This window comes from Pelobates fuscus, chromosome 3 (assembly GCF_036172605.1).
Source record: "Pelobates fuscus isolate aPelFus1 chromosome 3, aPelFus1.pri, whole genome shotgun sequence".
In the NCBI taxonomy this organism is placed as follows: Eukaryota; Metazoa; Chordata; class Amphibia; order Anura; family Pelobatidae; genus Pelobates; species Pelobates fuscus.
The window spans coordinates 30,473,318-30,492,044 of NC_086319.1; positions in this window are offsets into that span (position 1 = coordinate 30,473,318).

Sequence of the window (18,727 nt, forward strand, 5' to 3'; positions counted from 1 at the left end):
GATATATTTTCAAGATACACAAGTCTTACATTGTTTCTCCCTCTTGCATTATGGTGTATAGAATAGAGTAAGCCTGTATTAAAAGTTTTATAAATAGGGGCGGAGCCTAGCAGCCAAGCCGCATGGCCGCACATCGGACGAGCTCCATGCCAAAAAAGCCTGATTTCAACCCAAACTACCACTTTAAGCCCTAACAGTACCTGCCTTTCGACCCCTGAGACAAAGGTTTACCACAGCGACAGGGCATGAGTGAGTCCGTAGCGAAAACGGCAACAACGCCCAAGGGATCGACCTGAGGCCTACAAGTGGCCTACTCAGACGGTACGGGGGAGGCGGACGATCCCCCTGCCGACTGCAGCCTACTCACCAGGAGGTCTCCCTGGTACACTCCCCCCCCCCTGCCGGTGAGGGATATCCCGGCAAACAGTCCATACCTCAGGAACACCGCACCACTCTCTGCCTAACAGCACTGCATAACATGGCGGATGCCATGCGCCAGCCTGATCATGGATCCCAACTACCACCACTCTCAGAACGGCTTGACCGCATCACACCGACGGGCCTCAGACTCCCTGGCACGATTCCACACGGAACCGCTACCTACAAGTACCGGGGACTTATGCTACCAAACCCACTGAATTTATCCTGTCTGGGATCAGGACGGGCACTGACTGGGGGGACCCCCAACGCTTGTTGTCCCGGGCACCAAATCCACCGCTGATGGGGATCGGTTAAGCTACAAAGCTCAAACCTGCAAAGTGCCAGTTCCTGTGTTTAAGCATGTTTATTTAAACTCTACATATCATAGCTTAGTATGACAAACAACTGTTACGTACACTGAATATCACTATTGAAGCATTTCTTGTATTACTAATGTACCTATCTTGCTATAACAAAACAAAAAAGTGCAGCATCTCTTGACTTCCTATGCTTATCCTGTTTACTGTGAAATATTGTACTGTACAAGTCTTTGTTCATGCCTGTAATTAACTCTGCACTCCTAAAATAAAGAATTATAAAAAAAAAAATGAAATTCATGGAGAATTGAACAAAAATTGGATTACAAATCGCTGGCCAAAATATTCAAATTGTAGAAAAAAAATCCAACTGCTATTTTCCAGATGAGATATTTGGACCAAAAACGTGCAGTTCTCTTTTTCATTCTTAGCAAATCTTGGTATTATAAATCTACATGTAAAATAAGTCACATAATTCTCCCATTTTATGTATTGCATTTGCTATGAACATTATTACAAAGAGCTGTAATCTTAAAAGACTTGCAACTATTTCCAGTGGCATGCCAACTATCACTGAAAGTATTTGTATATTGCAGTTTTCCAGTGTCTGAGGCTGGTGTTAATAGATTTACAAACTGATTTGTGATAGGGCATGTAGGGGCGATACAACCAACGTGCTCTAGACTGACTACTAGCATAAAATCATTTCTACTGGAATGCTGGCAGGCAGAGAAAAATAGGTACGGTAACTACAATCCTGTTTTTATTAGTTTAAATAGGATATGCAAGGGCACCTATATACTCTCATCACACACAGAATACACCATATCAACATCACCTTTTTATAGAGTTGACTTTTAGATTGAGGAAAATAATTGACCGTAAAATAATTGGAATATTAAATAATATCTGAAATAGGTAGAAAATTGGTCACTAAACTCATAATCATGAGTGTTTTTTTTTTTTTAACTATAACTATATAAAATCCTAAACAAAAAAAAGTCAAACGTTTATTAATTTGCTTAATACTGAATGCAGTAGGGTTACTCATTTAAGACAATGCAGCATTGTATTTTTTTTGTTTTTTTAACTTATTTTTCAAGGTGTAGATTATAAATGTCCAAGCAACGCTGCTCATTTGCATCAAATCCTGAACCAATGACTGGAAGGAAATCGAAGAGACGGACTCTTTCAATCAGTTCTCTCCATGTGAGTACCTTGGTCAGGATTAAGCAAAATCCCTGTCCCTCTCAGATATTGTTTATACTTTTTCCAGTGTTTTTCTAACTTTCCCTTTAAATACATATTGGGATCCATGTGTAATATATTACTATTTGTGCCAGCCTACATTCTTGCATATCCTTTTGTTTGAAAACTTCGATTAGATTAGCATTTTTGAACATATTTGTTGCTGCTGTTTTAAATCAGACCTCATTCTCTTCTAAATCAGCTCTTTCTCCTGTCCTAAATTCTACCAAGTCTGCTCCCTCTCAAACAGAAATTCCAAATTAGATAACTCTCTCTACCGAACATCTTCATATCATCTCAAAGTCATCCATATCACTCTGAAATCTATCACTGCTCTACAGTTCCTTTTATCCCCAAAGTAAAATATATGAAATCACTGAGAACAATTTAATAGCTTGCCCTTTGGTTAGTTTCCGTTCAGGACTCAACAAGGTTCCTCCCAAATGGGCCGTTACGGAAAAAAACTATACCATTCGCGCTTCAGAGGAACATTTTATCGTTCAGCTTCCTTCTACTACCTTTAAATTAGTTGTACTTTGCTCTAACCTTGCAAAACAAAACTCTTTATTCCCAATAACTTTCAAATTTAACCTTGACCAATCCCTTGAAACTAGTTTCAAACTCTCCCATACAACTTAGCCCTGTCCCCAGTCTTTTCCTATAGTTCCTTCTGGTGGACTTCGATCTTCGTACATTACAGTTTTGTAAAAGCTAGTTGGGGTGACGTTTGGCATTTTGTATTCTTTAGTAATATACATATCAAGGTCAAATACAAACTACTTGCCAGTAACCATTGCAAACATTTGAATGTATTGTCATAGTCTCAGATGTTCCTCTGTGGACATATTTCTTGCAATGTCTCCAAATGTTTTTAATGATACAAAAGAAAAATTAGCACAAAAATGCAAAGCTGTACACAGGCAGAGAGTGGGTAGTAGCCTGGATACAATGATAGGACATCATTTAAAGTTATAAATACACAAATGAGCTAGGATGTAATAAGGACTTAGCACACCTCTCTAACACTACTCCGCAACCTGATGCCACTGAGACCAAGCTTTTTCAAACCATTGGAGAGACCAAGATAGAGTATGTGACCAGGGGCGTATTTGCCGCGAGGCAAACAAGGCATTTGCCTTGGGCGGCATTTTCCAGGGGGCGGCAAAAAAAGCCGCCCCCAAACGCCCAGGGCAAATGCCTTGTTAGCCTTGCGGCTAACAGACATCCTGGGCTGGTGGCTGCTGGGCTGGTTGCTGGGCGGGCGGCTGGCGAGGGAGCACTTCCTCTGAGCTGTCTGCTCAGCTCCCTCGCGCGCCGCAGAGTGAGGCTGGGAGCCGGAATATGACGTCATATTCCGGCTCCGCCTCCCAGCCTCACTCTGCGGCGCGCGAGGGAACTGAGCAGACAGCTCAGAGGAAGTGCTCCCTCGCCAGCCGCCCGCCCAGCAACCAGCCCAGCAGCCCCACTAGACCCCAGGGAGAGGTAGAACCCCCCCCAGCATTCCCAAAGGTAAGGAGGCTGGGGGGGTAAATTAAAAAAAAAATGAGTTAATGTGAGTGAGTGTGTCTGTTAGTGTGTGTCTGTTAGTGAGTGTGTCTGTTAGTGTGTGTGTGTGTGTGTGTCTGACTGTGTGTGTCTGTTAGTGTGTGTGAGTGTGTCTGTTAGTGAGTGTGTCTGTTAGTGTGTGTGTGTGTTAGTGTGTGTGTGTGTGTCTGTTAGTGAGTGTGAGAGTGTGTGTGAGTGTGTCTGACTGTGTGTGTCTGTTAGTGTGTGTGAGTGTGTCTGACTGTGTGTGTCTGTTAGTGTGTGTGAGTGTGTCTGTTAGTGAGTGTGTCTGTTAGTGTGTGTGTGTGTGTCTGTTAGTGAGTGTGAGAGTGTGTGTGAGTGTGTCTGACTGTGTGTGTCTGTTAGTGTGTGTGAGTGTGAGTGTGTCTGTTAGTGTGTGTGAGTGTGTCTGTTAGTGTGTGTCTTAGTGAGTGTGAGTGTGTCTGTTTGTCTGTTAGAGTGTGTGTGTGAGAGTGTGTCTGTTAGAGTGTGTGTGTGTGTCTGACTGTGTGTGTCTGTTAGTGTGTGTATGTCAGTGTGTGTGAGTGTGTCTGTTAGTGAGTGTGTGAGTGTGTCTGTTAGCAGCTAACAGACACACTCACACACTCACTAACAGACACTCACACACACTGACATACACACACTAACAGACACACTCACTAACAGACACACTCACTAACAGACACACTCACTAACAGACACACTCACACTCACTAACAAACACACTCACACACAGACACACTCATACACTCACACACACACACTGACAGATACGCATCCATTAGCTAACAGTTAGCTAATGGATGCGTATCTGTCAGTGTGTGTGTATTTAGAAGGCGGGGGAAGGGTTGGGTGGGGGTGGCGGGGGGGGGGTTGAGGGGGGCGCCTGAGTTTTGTCCTGCCTAGGGCAGCACAAAACCAGGATACACCCCTGTATGTGACATCTTCTCGTATATTTAGTTGCTGGTCGGCCAGCCTCTTCAGCACCCCCCGAGAGCATTGGAGACATTGTGGACTTGCATGCTTCTGCTAAAATACTCCAATCCATCAATCTGTCTCTTGGTGTTGGAAAAGTGCATTTTAGGCTTTTCACCACTATATCAGGTTGAGGAAGAGAAAAAGATCCTTTTGGGAGAAAATATATCCTAAAAAGACAGTTTAAACTGTATGTGTGAGTGTTTTACTGCTGAAAGAGGATTTCTTTTTTTGAACTTAAAAAAAGGAAATTTCATTGTGTCTATGTGATTCTAGAGTACAATTTTCTGCTCTCAATATTTGGATTATTTTTTTTTTTTCAATTCTTTATTTATTGTCCAACAGACATTAAAGCAGTACAGTAGTATATCATTTATGTGCTTTGCAGAAGCCTTTGGTGTACGCCTGTATATTTTCAGTTGTCTGTCTCTTTTTTTTTTTTTTTTTTTTCAACTTCAACAATATAACATAACATAGACGTGTGTGCTACAATTGCATCTATATATAAAACACATGTTTGTACAAGTGAGGTTTGTTGTTGTTATTTCTATTTCAGTTTTATTTTTTTCCCCCCTTTTGAGGAGTCAGTCCAGGTTGGCGTCAGTCTGGCCTCGTTTGAGGGTGAGTCGTCCTCGCCTTTAGGGGTGTGGGAGACTCTTATTTGTCTGGTGGTGAGGGTGAGTGTCTACTTCCTGCCTCTTGGCTCAGTAGTGGAGTCATTCGTTGTATTGTTCCCATGGTGCCCATACTCTGTTAAAGGCTGTCGTGGTATTGCGTATCTGTGCCGTCATTTTGTCCATTAAGTAGTTGTCTTTGATTTTGGCTAGGACTAGGGATAAAGGTGGCGTCTCCGACTGTATCCATTGTTGTGCTAGGGCTCTACGGGCTGCTAGGTATAACATGTTTAATAGTCTCTGTTCGTGTCTGTCTAGTCCGTCTGTCGGTCGGGAGAGTAAGCAAGCCCATGGGTCGGGCGTGAGTCTTTTGTTCAGGATGCAGGAGCTCATGGCTATTACCTCCCCCCAGAACAAGGCAACTTTTGGACATTGCCACCACATGTGAATGTAGGTGCCTTTTTCCCCGCACGTACGCCAGCAGGTGTCTGAGGGGCTGGTTTTCATGTGGCTTTGCTTGACCGGGGTTGTATACCACCTAAAGAGCGTTTTGTACGCTTGCTCCTGTAGGGAGGTACAGATAGATGTTTTTGCGCATGCTTCCCAAATGGCTTGCCAGTCTGTCCCCTCCAGTGTGTCCCCTAAGTCTGCTTCCCACCTGTCTGTGTAGGTGATTGTCCCCCATGTCCCTGCTTCTGTGCAGATGTGGTTATAGAGTAATGAGATAAGTTTAGTTGGCATGTTTTCTTTGAAGCATATGCGTTCGAAAAATGTTAAGTTTTTGGTTGTCGCTGCTTTGACCGTGGCTGTTTGCGCGAAGTCTCTGATCTGGATGTAGCGGAAAAAATCTCTGTTTTGCAACGGAGCTAGGGATTTTAAGTGATCGTATGTTACTAATTGTTTGTCGATGTATAGGTGTATGTAGCGTTGTAGTCCTGTGGTTTCTATGGCTTTGAAGTCTCGAGCCCTGAGTCCCGGCGGGAATGCTTTATTCCGGAGAATTGGAGTCATCGGGCTTGGGGTGTTCATTAGTTTATATTTCTGTGCTACCTGGTCCCAGAGGCTTATTGAGTTGAGGATGGCTGGGCAGTCTGTTCTAAGTATCGTCCTGTGTTCTCTGGGTGTCCATATTAGGAATTGAGGTAGGTCCGTGCCAGTCATTATGGATTCTATGTCTACCCATCTGCGTTGGTCTATTGGGCAGTGCCAGTGTGCTATTTGGGCGAGTTGTGCCGCTACATAGTAGTTGTGTAAGTGGGGCAATCCCAAGCCTCCTCGTGGTTTAGGGTTGTATAGTATAGCTCTGGCTATTCTGGGTTTTTTCCTCTGCCATATGAAGGCGTCTATAGCCCTCTGAACGTCTGCTAGATCTCTTCTGGTGACCCTGATCGGTAGTGCTTGAAAGAGGAATAAGAGTCTGGGCATGACGTTCATTTTAACTGAGTGGAGGCGCCCTAGCCATGTGATGGGTTTATCTGTCCACTTGTCTAAGTCATTTTTTATGGTGCGTAAGAGGGGTGTGTAGTTGTGTTTGTATAGCGCAGTGGGGTCAGCTGTAAGTTGTATTCCTAGATATGTTAGCGATTCCTGGTTTATCTTTAGTTGGTGTTTGTGCTTGATATATGATGCCTCGTGTTCTTGCAGGTGGAATGGCATGACTATGGATTTGGTGAGGTTGACCTTATATCCGGAGACTTCTCCGTATTGTAATAAGAGTGCGTCTAGTCGGTCCATGGATCGTGTCGGGTCAGTCAGTGTTAAGAGGACATCATCGGCGTATGCCGCTACTTTGAATTGTTTGTTTCCTATTTGTATGCCCTGTATCAGTGGGTCTGTTCTAATGGATTGCAGTAGAGGTTCCAGCACTAGTGCGAATAGTAGGGGCGACAAGGGACATCCCTGTCGTGTCCCATTCCGCACTGGGAAGGGGGTCCTGGGGGCTCCAGGTATGATTGTCTGTGCTTGTAGATCCGTATACAGGGCTTTGATGGCACTAAGGTATGTTTCTGGGAAGCTTTGTGATTCAAGTAGCTGGAATAGGAATGGCCATTGGACTCTGTCAAAAGCCTTTTCGGCGTCTAGGGAGAGGGCGAGTGAGGGGGTGTTGGCTTTGGACATGTACCACATCAGGTCTGCTCCACGGCGGGTGTTTTCATATAGCTGTCGTCCCGGCATGAAGCCGACCTGATCCGGATGTATTAGTTTGGTCAAAAGGGGTGTTAATCGTATTGATAAGATTTTTGCGAATATTTTTAAGTCCGAATTGATTAGGGATATTGGCCTGTAATTCGTAGCTAGGGTAGAGTCTTTGTTTGGTTTTGGTAGCAGTATTATATTGGCGGTAGCCATGTCTCGGTCTGGGGTCCCTCCCTGTAGAAAGTGGTTATATAATTTAGTGAGGGGGGGTACTAATTCTTCCTTGAATTTTTTGTAGTATGTCATGTCGTATCCGTCAGGTCCCGGTGCCTTATTGCCTTGCAGTGTAGAGATTGCTGCTGTAACTTCTTCTTGAGTTATAGGCTCTTGTAGGGTGTCTGCTTCTGCTGGTGTCAACTTTGGTAGGTCTGTGTGTGTCAAGAATTCTTTGATGTTTGCGAGTAGTTGTGTGTGTGCTATCTCAGTTCGTGGAGTGTGATCGTATAGTCTGCTAAAGTAGTCGGTGAATGCTAGGTTGATGTCCCTAGGTGTGTTTACTACTGTGTTAGCGGAATTACGGATCATGGTGATGGGTTTGGAGTCTTGTCGGGGTCTGAGTGTCCGGGCTAGTAGTGTGTCCATCTTATTGGCTTTCTCGTAAAAGAGGCGCCGTGATCGTAGTATAGCGTGTGCTACATCCGTTATTGTTAGTTCTTTGATGGAGTGTCTAAGTGTCTGTAGTTCGTTAAATTTGTCTGTGGTGGGGTTGTGTTTGTGTTGGTGTTCTATTTTCCGTAGTGCAGTCTGTAGTTCTAGAAGGCGTTTTGTTTTTGCTTTTTTGTTATGAGTGGCTGTTCGGATGAAGTGGCCTCTCAGTACTGATTTGTGGGCTGCCCATATGGTCGTCGGATTTACGTCGCCCGTGTCATTGATGCTAAAGTAGTCTGTGATTGTTGCCCGTGTGGCGCCTAGTATCTCCTCATCATTGAGTAGGTTTGTGTTAAGTTTCCAAGTCCAGGTTGTGTGATAGTGTAGTTTCCCTAGTGTGATCGATATGTCGGCGTGGTCGGACCACGTGATGCTGTTGATCTCTGAATGAATGAGTTTAGTCATGCCAGCTCCGTTGATGAGAATGTTGTCGATTCTGGAATATGTGTTGTGTGGTGCCGAGTAGAATGAGTAGTCTCTGGTATCTGGGTGTTGTAGTCGCCACGCATCAAGTAAACCCGTGTGTTGTAGGAAGGTGTGCATTAATTTGTCTTGTCCCCCTCTGCCCTGTGAGCGTTGCGTGCCTGGTTTGGAGCTTCTGTCGAGAGTCGGGCAAGGGACTGCATTAAAGTCTCCCCCTGCTATTAAGATGCCTCCTTGTAGTGTGGCTATCAGGGTTTCCATGGAGTTCCAGAAATCAGGGTTTGGTTCGTTGGGGGCGTAGATGTTGACTATATGTAGTTTCATGCCATGTATAGTGCCTGATATGGCTAGGTATCTGCCCTCGGGGTCAGTGTGTTGGTGTGTTAGTATGAATGGGCAGGTTTTGCGTATTAGGATCGCGACGCCCGCCTTTTTCCTAATTGCTCTGGCTTCATGCGTCTTGGAGTATGTGCGGTCTTTTAGCCTGACTGGTGTAGTTCTGTGTAGGTGCGTCTCCTGCACTAGTGCTATATCCGTCTTTTTTGATTTCAGGTCTCTCAGTAAAAGTCTCCGTTTTTGAGGCGTGTTGAGGCCCCTGGCGTTTATGGATAGAATCTTAAGTGTCATGGTGGTGACGTTGTGGCGGCTGTCTCAGACTGTTTGGTCCTCTGTCAGGGCTTGTCTTGGGTCGGGTAGGTTCCCTCCCCGGTTGTATTGTTGCGTCATGCGTATGTTTACGGGCAGTAGTCTCACTTGCACTCATGTTGAACATTAAAACATTATAACTATTTACATAATAAAGAAAAAAATTCCCAAGTACATATAGTCTGGTCTTACATTCTGCCAGAGCAAATCGGAGGTGGCTTCTCTTCCCGCGGGTCATATCCCTATGGTTCCAGCAGGGTCGAGTGAGCTCCCGGTCCACCTTGTCACAATGCAAGAGACTCATTTACAGCTTATTTGAGATAACATTTGCATAACACTTTTACATTTAGATTGCATTTCCCCTGTTCTGTATTTAGGTTAGCTTGGAGCATGCCTAGATAGTGGTGGTGGAGTTGCCTGTGTGCTCCTCCATGTTCTCCAGTGTTATGAGGGGGGGCGGTGTTGGATGCCATAGGTGGGACTGCAGGGCGAATAAGCCCCCCCGCCCCCCCCCAAGCGGTGTGAAACATAGCCCCCCCCCACCCCCACCCCGGGTGCCCCGAGGAGCGTGGGGTGACACTCCCTCCCCTCTTTTTAGGTCTCCAGTTGGTGTCTCCCAGTGTGGGGGGGTGACGGGCCCCGGCCTTCCCCGCCGGTTTATGGCAGAATCTAAATAGAGTGTACCGCCACAGGGCATGGGGTTGCCCCTAATTTTCTTGTGGTCTCTCCTTGGGCTTTTCTGGGGCCTAATGGGTTGCCCCCTGGTGTCCCTCCATGGCGGCTGGTTCTTCCCTTTGCCCTGTGTGTGGGTTCCCATGCCCTGTGTAGGGAGAGGTATTGGGGCAGCGTCTCGGTCCCCTTGTGGTGTGAGGAGCCGGCTGGCGTGTGTAATCCCTGTGTATATGTGTGGTGGTGGTGGTGGTGGTGGTGGTGGCGGCCCCCCCCCCCCCCTCCCCTCTCCCCCCTCCCACCGTGGCCAGAGTCCCCCCAGGCCTAATGGTGTGATCAGTCCCCAAGTTCGTGTAGGGGGTACCTAATAACCAGTCCGGTGGAGTGGTTGACCAGTTCCGTTGTATCCGGGCGGTAGCTTATGTGAGTCGGTCCTCTGCTTCGCCCGCTGTCTGCCATTCTCGGGGGAGTGAGCGGAGCTCCGGCAGGTTGTCTCGTGGCAGGGTGAATCCCGGCGGGGGGTCCAGGCGGAGGTTCCGGAGAAACTTCAAGGGGTCGCTTCCAGGTAGTAGGGTGTGCGTCGCTCCTGCTCTGAACGCCACAAGCTTGAACGGGTGCCCCCATGTGTACCGGATCTCCTGGTTTTGCAGCAGTGTGGTTAACGGCTTCCAGTCTCGGCGACGCTGTAGAGTAGTGGGTGACAGGTCTTGGAACAGGGTGATGGTGGCAGACTGGTAAGTAAGCTCGTGCTGTCTGGCGTATTTCATCACTGCTTCTTTCGTCGTGTAGAAGTGGAAGCGAATGATGATGTCCCTGGGCGCCATTCCTTCTGGTCTGCGGGCCCGAAGAGCCCTGTGTGCTCGGTCTATTGTCCATTTTTCCTCCGGTATGTCTGGCAGGAGATGCTTAAAATAATATTCCAGTTTTTCTACGAGTGCCCCCTCGTTCGGTGTCTCCGGGAGGCCTCTTAGCCGGACATTGTTGCGTCTTGAGCGGTTTGCCAGGTCTTCTATCATTAGCTCCATCTCCGTTATTTTCCGCTCCGCAGCTCTTGTGTGGGCCACCGTGGTGTTGTGGGCCCGTGTAACTTGCTCCATCCTCTCTTCCAGGATTGCGGTCCGGGCGCCTAGCGCTTGAATTTCCGTTTTGACCTCTCGTGTGCTTTTGGATATTTCTCCTGCGAGGTAGTTTCGGACCTCCAGGAGTTTGCTGAGGATGTGCGTGGTGTCTGTTTGTGCGGGCAGTTCGCTGTCCTCCGTGGGAGTCAGGGAGATGGGGCTGTGTGAGTCGCGCTGGCGTCCATCTTGTGCGGCCTGCGAGCCGCGCGGCGTGGTGAGCATGTCGATAACGGATGTGGAGGTTTCTCTCCTTTCTCCTTTCTTTTTCCGTTGTTGTTTGGTGCCGGTTTGTGTGTTGAGCATTGTGCCTGTGAATTTGCTGGGTTTTGAGTCTCGATGCCTATTGTAGGTGCTCGATTGTTGGTGGATTTAGTGGAGCTCTTGGTCTACACGTCCATTTTGGTCGGTAGTCAGACCACGCCCCCTTGGATTATTTTTTAGGTAGAAAACCGTCAATAAGTTATGTCTCTTTAGAAAATCAGATACAAATATTTACTGTATATACATTATGTCTTATTACAAGAAAAATCATGTTCTTGGTTTGTTCTACTTTACGCGAATTCACATGATCACAGTTTTCCAGCCTTTTGGGTATGCTTCACGTAATATAAAAATAAATAAACCGCCAACTATTTTATTTGTAGCATTTCAGCAGGATTAGATAAGGGAGTCGACAATAAATCTGCTCATCGGGATAAAAAGAATAGAATATTTATTTTTCAATACTAGCCAATTGAACCTTGCAAACACTTTAGTTTGAATTCGAAAGCTTTAGCTTTCCTATAACGTTGCGGAAGAAAAACTACAATTGTAAACTTAAATATCAAAATCGTTGAAAGAGCCAGAGCGGGAAGCTCGATTCCGTGAATATGGTTAGAGTTCAATATTTCGAACAGCTGTAATACTTGATTAAAATGCTGTTACTGCATGACTAAAATGTGTGATTGTACACCCCAGCTGTTAATCTTTTCTTTTCTATTTTCTACCCTTGCATTATTTTCACTTAAAATGATTTAGTGTTACTGAATGCAATGGAAATACTAATGCATTTAATCTTAAGAAGACCCGTCTACTTTAGCCTGGAATCTTTTCTGGCAGTCCTGTCCCCTTTATCATCAAACAAGTGTGACACCTTATAACCTTTTCATTGTCCCGTGTTACTGGAAATCTCTTGGTAGCATATGTGAAAATCCCGCATTGTGCTCCGAATGAATAGTCTAATTGGATGAAACTTTCAAGTTCCATAGATCATTTAATAATTGAGAGTGAAATGTCCCCAGAACATTTATATAATTCTTTTTACACATAGTTCACCCATTCCCACTCTGAATACTATTGTAGTGAAAATAGTACCCTTTCCTCCTGTTTTAGCATATTTTAACAATACTAAAAATTCAAACCAGCAAGGGAAACGTGGGTTAAGGCTCAAGCATGAGTACCATTGCAGCTAAATGTTTAGAATAAATGTCATGTATTGAAAAATTATATATTTTTAAACAAATTTAGCTGATTTAAAATTAGGAATTAAAATCTGAACAGTCTGTATATGTTTGCTGCTTGGAAATACAGACAGGCCTCCTCGGTCAGCACTTAACGTTTGCATTTACTCATGTCCGCCTCCACTGATACCCACCACCACTTCGTACTTACCATTTTGCAAATTGGATACACAACAAGAAAAAGGTTAATTTTTCAATGCATTGCCATGGCAGCTCCACCAGGACACTATCAACGTTTTGCTCAATGCTCAAAGCATCTGCACAACACAATGCGATAATCTGAGTGAATTCTCCTTAGTGACTTGCTATATATTGAGAGTTTGCAGACATTAACTTTTTTCTGTTTGCCCCAAATAAGGCAGATGTCATGTTAATGTTGTTGTTCAATGATCGGGGCAAGCATGGAAGTGTACCCCTCTATATAGATAAAAAGGTACAGCTGAAAGTTTAGAAATTCCACAGACCCATATTATCTGCAGGATAACCAATCTCCTCTGCATTTTGTTATTTCTACCCTAATATTTGGCTTAGATTGTGCTGATTGGAGAAGATGAGTAGCAGAGGGATGCAACACGGTAGCGGCATACCTTACACACTTTATTAGCCAGGGTATATGCTATTAGATGATTGTTTTTACTGTTGTACTCTCTGGCAGACCACAGAGAACTACTTTGGTATTCATTTATTTAATCTGTTTCCATTTCTAGCAAAATAAAATGAAAAAGTATGATATCTGAAAATGTTACAGACATTGAAAATTGTAGCAGGCAAGTTCAATGCAATTTGGGGCTTTAAAAATGTCCTAATAAGTTACCTCTCAGAGAACAGTGGCAAGGTGGTAGTTTGATTGGCAGCATGTACATCTGTCAAAACCTAATACCTACCGTAAGTCATATGGCCTTATTAAATAATTAAACAAACCAAACTGTATTGTACCACTAATGCTTTATCATCATTGCTTTGCTCCTATAAACGTGAGTCTGAAACCATGGGCACTCTGCTTATATTCTTAAATGCTGGATAGCTGCTATCAACAGATTGGAGCATTTTCTTCTTGAATTTAGCACAACTATGCCTTTTCCCCTTCCTGTACTCATTCTGCATTCTTACCTGCTAAAAACTACCTTTGCATCTTTGTACCACATATTATATACTTCTACTGGTCAAATTGAGACCAGGAATGAAAAAGGCAAATAAACTCTATTCCCCGTGAACAGTAAAATAAATATTACTGTTATTTTTTTACATGTTTTTTTGGTCAGGAATTTTAATTTGTGCACCTGCAGATAAATACCATTCAATAGTTGAGTGACCACCGTATGACTGAGTTATTAGCTGTTTATCTCCAAACACGTTAGTTCTGACTCTGCTTGCCATCCCGTTTTGCACACATTACTTAATTAAGGATCACAATAGCCCTCTAGAGTGAGTGTTTATTTGAAGTGGAGTCTTAGCTGTCTTATATGTCAGTTTGTCTCTGTTAAATAAAGTTTGTAGTAAGCTTAAAGTAGAGTATCAAACACTTAACACGTACATTTTGACATTTTATAAATAAATGCTAATACTTTTAATAATAATAAAGGCAAAGCAGGGTGAGCAAGTTTTTCGCTTGAGTTAAGTCGTTTAAATGTGAAGTATAATTCCAGAACACATGGGAATGCTGTCAAGAATTCATAGTATGTTGTGAAATGCCTCAGTATGTGTTGAATAGATAACCAAGTGCCCCGGTGCTACCTTGCACCATTTCTTAACTCTTCATTTTCAGAAAAAAAATGCACTCCGTAAAGTAATTGCTCACACGTAGAATGTGTTTTAGAATGACTTTATGGAGTGTTTCCAGCTCTCGGAAATTACTGTATTTCATTTCATGTTGCATATTAACTATCATGGCGTATAGCATTAAGATATATAAGATATTTTTCTTTCATTAAATGTCCACTATCTAGAAACTAAAGGTAATATATCTAGTAATGTAAGGGAACTCCAGAATAGATTTTCTTCTCTCTTCCATTTATAATTGAATGTTGAATGATATAGTTTTTTACATACTAAAAAAATGAAAATATCTCTTATGCAAATTCTCGTGTTCTGCTCCTGTTCCAGGGATGACTAGAAGAAGCGGAAGCAGAGCTCAGACTAACTTGAAAGGTAGATGCAAAACTACTAGCATTGATGCGGTGTGGCCTGGACGAGCATGGTGCAGGACGCACGGTGAACGAGCGCCACAATCCCGGCCGTTTAAACCCTATTTTAAAGCTCACTGGCAGGCAGAAATAGTTCGAAATAAGAAACTATCGGTCCCGGGGAAATAAGAAACTATCGGTCCCCCCGCCGATACACAGGCCCGATGGATGACTTTGTAGCAAAGCCGTCAGACCTGAGAGACGCGCCACCCGAAGACAAGATGGCACCTAGCTCTCTGGGTACTGAGAGCAAGGCGAACCCCAAGGTGGAGGGGGCAGAATGCTCTCTAAAACTGACACGGTGCTGGTGCAGGAGCTCTGAACTGCCCTAAGAGAAGAACTCGCAAGCCTGCGCGCAGACCTGACCACACTGGAGCAGAAGGTAGGCGAGATGGAGACCGCACCCACGACTGTACACAGCAACATAGGGCAACTAAAACAGCGGTTACTAGACAGGGCAACATGCTGATTAACCTCCGTAGACAGGTGGAGGATCTCGAAAACAGGCGCAGGCATAACAACATCCACGTGGGGCTGGGTTCTGGCTCTGGAGCCTCCAGGCCAGTGTGGTAAATGGAGGCAAGACACTCCGCTGGGACAACCGAGAAACCAGGGATCCCCGCAGTCTAATAAACCCACAGACAGCTAGGCCCCCCCTTGACTCTGGCTTTGCTGGTACAGCGTATTCTCCCCTGGGCTCAGACTCGGATGCCTCCTAATCTATGGCAAAGCGGGGTGTGGCTGGGCGGGAAGTAGATTGGAGGCCCAGCAGTTACTCTGCACCGTTAAAGTGTATATTGCCCACACACTGGACCTGACCTTGGCAGTGGACTGAGTTTGACACTGGGGAGTGGGAGGTGAGGGATGCTAGTAAAGTGTATGCCGGGTTTGTGGGGCGTGAGGGGGGGTTGGGGGCAATGGTAAATGAAAATGAAAATGCAGATGGCCCAGGGCGAGGTGGTGGTTATATCAACTGTTGATATGTGAGGGGATTGCAACAATCGGTTGGGAGGGGGAGGGTGGACGGGGTGATAGCACATGAAAGATTTATAATAAACACTGTTACTGAGGGGGGAAAGAAATGCATGTGTACACAATGTAACGGGGAGGAGGGTGGCCGCGTGAGGCCCCCGAGGGGGAGGGTCCACCGGAGGTCCGGGGCGGGGGTTGGGATTGCGGAGGGTCATAAATGGTCCTTCTGTGGAGACAGATAGGTGGGACCGAGAGGCTGGAAAGGTGACTAGCACTAACGGCATGCACGCACATATAGGGTGGCCCAGCACAGGGTTGGGGGACCGGTGACCACACGGGAACATCAACACAGTGGACGGATTAGCAAAAGGGGGACCCGAAGATCTCTGCCATGACATGACTACACGACTACTTAGTCTTAAGTGAAACAGGAGCACTACAGGCAGATCGTTGGCCCCCAAGAGGACGCCTGACACACACTGTTAGTTAGACTTAAACCTAGTTGGAGCTATAGAGCTCTGAGAACCATCACGCCTACGGTGCCAATTTCACCCCTCCAGCCGGGGGGACGTTGACTTGACCCAAATACATTCTAGTTTGTTTATTAAGTTCTTAGTTTCTGGCCTGGTACAGTAGGCCGACCATTCTGAGCATATCCTGCTCCGTGAGAGGGATCGCCCATGCAACCCCCACGTGACAAATACCCTCCCTACACTAGTGCCTGGGAGAGCGGTTTGTGCCTGACAAGTACCTGACAAGGGTGCCCCGTTCAACACCCCCACCACGGGTATCCTCCTCTCTCCTGCTACCAGATCACCTATCTACCCCTGTAGCCTATCCAGCTATCTCGTCTCTGCTTCTGTTCCTCTTCCCCTCCGGACCTCTGCCCTCTCCGCTTGTCGCTCCCCCCTCCCTCTCTCGTCTGGCCTCCGCCGCCTTGTCCTCTGGCTGCCCGGAATAGCGCAGATATCGGAATACTTGCAACAACACATCACCAAAGCCCTGAGCCAGGAGGACACTGAAACCCTGGAAGCACCCGTCACACTTGAGGAACAGGCAGGCCGCCCTGAAATCATCCAAACTAAACAAATCCCCAGGACCAGATGGACTGCCTTCCTGCTGTCTTAAAGAATTCAGAGATTTCCTTCTGTCCCCCCCTCCTCAGGAGAATTAACTCCCTGCGAGAAGGAGGGACTCCCGGATGGCAACTATAGTGGTTATCCTGAAGGAGGGGAAGAACACATCCAGCTGTGTGAGCTAGAGGCCTATTTCGCTATTGAACGCTGACCTAAATCTTTTCACAAAACATAGCAATGCGCCTTGGGGGTGTTCTACGGGACCTGGTTGACCCAGACCAGGTGGGTTTTGTCACTGGAAGAGAGGCGAGGGACAACACCATCAGAGCGCTGAACATCATCCACGCGGCCAGAGACTCAAAACACCAGGTCATCCTCTTGTCTATGGACGCGGATAAAACCTTTGACCGTGTGGATTGGGGCTATATAAAGGCCACCCTGTTGGCGATGGGTTTCGGTCCCCACCTGATGTCCTGGATATCATCGTTATTCACGACACTGACCGCCAGGATAAGGATCAATGGGGCCCTCCCGGCGCTATTCAGGATCAGAACATTGTGTTGATTCAGCTCATATGAAAATTGGGCACCACAGGGGTGCCTGCTTTCCCCTCTCCTGTGTTCCCTCTCCCTGGAACCATTTCTAGTGGCGGTCAGACTGGAAGGGGGTATTGCTGGGTTTGCCCTGGAAGGAACGATGCATAAAATTGCTGCCTATGCAGATGATATGCTATTCTCCATTAGCAATATCCTGATCTCCTTGCCGAACCTACTAAGGGCTTTTAGTGAATACGGCCAAATATCGAACCTAAAACTGAGTACAGGAAAGTCTGAGGCATTGATACTATCGGGTGGGGAGGCAGCTGCCGCACATATACGTACACAGTTCGCATATACCTCGGTATATGGTTAACCACTGACCTAATCCAACTGTATACTCACAACTTCACGCCACTGCTGCTCGCGCTAAAAACGGTTATGTCACGTTGGGCCGGCCTATGTGTTTTGTGGTTCGGCCGAATGAATACTATCAAGATGAACCTCCTCCCTTGTCAGCTCTATTTATTCCAGACGATCCCAATCTGCTTACCCACGTCTTTCTTTTGACTTATAGATTCGGCTATCCTCAGGTTTATTTGGCGAAACCAACCCCCAAGAATCAAACAAGCCCAACTACACTTACCAAAGGTGCAAGGGGGAGTCAGACTCCATTCCATCCAAACGTATCACAGAGCCACACACCTACTATGAATAGTGGAATGGCAAGTACCCAAAACACAAAAGAGATGGATACACATGGAAAGGGCTCAATGGGAAGGGGCACTTCCAGCAGTGGTGTGGTTATATAGACCTGGTAGCGGTACCCGGGGTGTGGGGCAACCGCTAATAGAGGCGACCCTAAGGGTGTGGTGCTTGATCAGGATGAAACTAGGGCTCACGACGACGTCAGGTCCGCTTACCCCAGTGAAATCCAACACCGAAATAGCGGGCGGCCTTACACTCAGGGACGTCGCCGCATTCGGCGAGCAAGACTGGACTTATATGCACCAGTTGTGCAACTCCAGCACGATAAAACATATTTTTCAAAGAATTTCACTGATAAATCAATAAGTTGCAACTGTTAATGTCAGAATGAGCGGCAGAAAAAAATACAAATGCATTGAACATTTCTAAATGTTAAAACAATTTGTCATAAACTTTTACATTACTCTTGGAAGCAATATCAACTTTGATTTACAGATTAATCAATAAGCATAAATGAAAATGAATATATATATATATATAAATGCTAACAAAAGCAATATTATGTAAAGAGCACACCGAGTGGGAACTACAAGATATTTTGTGACATTCACTGTGCCACCAGTGGCATTTCTGAGAAATTATACTTTATTTATTTGCCAAAATCAGGCTTGCAACAGACATTTCTTACATTTTTAAAAATAAAAGGCCTTTATGCATGTTATGATGTACCCATTGAATCTCTTATAGAATGTGATTAACCACTGGAAAACACGTTCTTATTTCAAAGTCCAGAATGATTGGGCGAGATTTAGCAAAGTGACCTGTTCTAAAAATTATTAACGATGGAGCGATCACCATGGAAACTTGCCAGACCAATAGACACAGTCCATGTCAATGTTGACTCCTCCCCTTTTACATGTTTGAGCCCCATATCA